Genomic DNA, 3,407 nt, shown 5'->3' on the forward strand with positions numbered 1-3,407 from the left:
ATGGATTAAGGTCACCAGGTTTTTTAGTGCTGAATGTGAGAGGTGTATTAACTTCACGGTCGTAGTCGCTCCTGTGTTGCCCTTAGCAGTCGAGTGTATGCAGACTGACGTTGTGTATAATCGAGACGAGACTGAGCAGCAACAGCGTGAGGAGGTGGATAATGTCGCAGTCACAAGTAGCAAGTCAACTGTTCATTGTGAACCATCCATTGAAGTAGGCGTTACCAGATCGAAGTGGGCGTTACTTTCAAGATAGGTACGTATTCGCATCACGTTCGTAACTCACCAACGTGGGGGAGGAGTTATCGACAATGCCAACCTTCATCTATCAAAAGGTACCTCTTGATTGAATCAAGTTAGCATGTCTTATATACCAGGGAATCAATGTTTAATAATCGTAGTGGTAGTTACGCCACAATACCTAGAACAGTAATAGAGTACAAATTTGCTAAAGCTCAAATAAGATTTTAAATTGATTCATGTTTTCGTTTGACAACGAAGCAAATAAAAATCCATTGTTTTAGTGTTTTACACTGGAGGCAAATCTATTGTTTAAATTATAAACATATACCATCTTTCTGAAAAGAATTATCTGGGCCTTAGAACGGACAAATAACTGAAATAAATTAAAAACTATTTCATTTAAAAAAGTAGTCATTTGGCGAGATTTTTCAGATTAGATAGAAATGATCAAAAACAAGAAATAATTTTCAAATTTTCATGAGCTCAAATAATGCAGCGTTGGTAACTTTTCCAATATTAAAAGATTAGGTCACAAACGCATTTTATTTTCTCAAAAATGTGACTGTTCTTCATGTAGACGTCTTTTGTTATTTTTCAAATATCATAAACGGCGCTAGCTAAAGATAACCTAATTTTGAACTTACAGTCATGCGAAGCTGTTGCAAATTCAGAATAGTTAGGAAAATAGCATATTAATTACAAAAAATCATTATTTCATGTTGCGACAGGGCCATCGAAAAGCAGTCTTAAGTTGAACCATTTTTGAACTAACAGTCATGAACAGCTGTAAAGTTATAAATAAACAGTAACTTGTAAACATACAGTAGTTATGAAAATAGCATCAACTTGCAAATTCGTTACTTCATGTGACGCCAGAATCATCAAGAAACAGTCTTAAGTTGAACCATTTTTGAACTAACTGTCTTAGATAGTTTTTGCAAATTCGGAGGAGTAGTTAGTAAAATAGCTTATTAATTACAAATTCGTAATTTCCCATGCCAACAGAGTCATTGAAAAACATTCTAAGTTGACTAATTTTTTTGAGTTAACAGTCTGAATAGCTTTTGCGAATTCAGAGTAGTTAGGAAAATAGCATATAAATGGCAATAAAATCATTATTTCATGTGAACGCAGAGCCATCGAAAACGAGCCTTAGCTTCTATTTTGAACTAACAGTCATGAATAGCTGTTTCAAATTCCTCCCGCCAGAAAATAGATAATATCACTAAATTCTGTAATTTCCTTGCCATAAAAGAGCTCTTTAAACTATATTTATTTTCCCGAAACCTACATGAAAATTATAATAAATTTAAATCTATCCAACATTACCAACATTTCCGTCACTCAATATAACTATCAATAATATATATTAATGTTTGTTGGTTTTAATATGACTATAAAATTTTTATCGAAAATATGGAGTTCAAAACAAAAATATTGTTCACGCATGTCACGTTTAGCTATAGCGCGTTATTTATCAAACGCTTCTAGGTATATATATTGTATATTAAGATAAGATTTTTATTTGACTTTTAGATCGAATTCAATAAAAATTAAGTTTCACTTTACATCAATAAAAATTTAGTTTTGAAATGAAGTTTATGAATTAAGATTTTAAATTTGAGATAAATAAGCGAATTCGATGTATAGCTTTCAAAATAAAAACTACACTTTCCATACATCCATTTAGTATAGAAGATCATAAAAAAGAATAGAGAAAAAGAATATCTAATTTTTGTAATTTTTTTATTAATCACAGTTAAATAATAAATTATTAAGCAGTTGAAAAATTTAATTAAATACAAAGTTTTGAAACATGCAGAGAAATATTCAATCATTTTTCCAAATATAGAAAGACTGAACTAGAAACAGTGAGAGAGAGAAGAAATTTCTAATTTTCAAATTTTTATTACTATTGACAGTCATATAATAAATTAATCTTAATCAATTGAAAAAATTTAGTTAAATACAAACGTTAAAAACATGAAAAGAAATATTCCATCACTTTTCACAATTATTTACCACTTTCGTTTTCTTTACATACATTTTTGACTTCGTAAAACACTTTATGATTACTTTTCCATTTAATGCCAAGTTTAGAAATACTTTGGCAATGTTTGAAAAAGTTACAGCTGTCTAACGATCTATCGTTAAATTTATATTTTACGTAATCTCCCTCATTTATTTTATATTAGACGACAAAGGAAAGAACCTAATTACAAATCTGTTATAGTTAGAAAGAACAGTGATGGAGTTTATTTATTTTTTTTAATTTAAACTACTTTAAATTGTATATAACTTTGCTTTTTCATATAGGTTAATTTATTAATATGCTGTATAAAATTTCTATCTAATTTAACCCTATTCACACAGTTACGAGCATGTCTTTAAGGATTTCTGCTAAATTCTTGATTTCTAAATCAGAGCTGTTAACCAAATGCTAAACGAACTGTTAAAATGGAAAATTTTTAAAAAACTAAAACCTCTGGAATATTTTCCTCAACTTTTTTAAGAATGATTAGTGAGAAAGAGTTGAGGAAAATTTTTATGAAATTGACGAAAAAATATAAAAATCAAAGCATAAAAATAAAATGCTGAAATTAAATATTTTGCAAAAATGTTCTTTTTATTAAAAAATTTTATCATGTCGGTTATGCGAACATAAATTTTAGAAGTCTTTAGGGAAGAAAGTTAGTAATCGAATAACAACTAGTATCATGTATGAGATATTAGAAAGAATGAAAAATCTCGGAATTTTTTTTTCTTGTAATGTTTATTTCATCTACTATTTCAACAGATTCTTTCAAACAATAGAAACTAAATAGTAAATGAGAAAACGTGCCTCTAATTCGAATGAATCAAGTTCTCAAACAAGAGATAGATCAGAGCTTTAGGCGTTGCAGCAGTTGGGTGCATATTTTTACGGTTTTGAAACGTAACAAATCAGTACAGCAAATATTTAAGTAAGAATATCAAGTATGGAAAGTGATCAACAAAAAATATCTAAGTGCAACTATACTGCTGGTTTTCGTCCATATATTTAACTAATCCCTCTGGAATTGCAGAAAGTTTTTGAGCATTAGCTATTAATAGCAGTGAGTAAAAATTGAATCTCTCTCTCTCTCCCTCTCTCTTTATATATATATATATATATATATAAATAT

The sequence above is a fragment of the Parasteatoda tepidariorum genome, chromosome 3 (genome assembly GCF_043381705.1).
Source record: "Parasteatoda tepidariorum isolate YZ-2023 chromosome 3, CAS_Ptep_4.0, whole genome shotgun sequence".
NCBI classification, from domain to species: domain Eukaryota; kingdom Metazoa; phylum Arthropoda; class Arachnida; order Araneae; family Theridiidae; genus Parasteatoda; species Parasteatoda tepidariorum.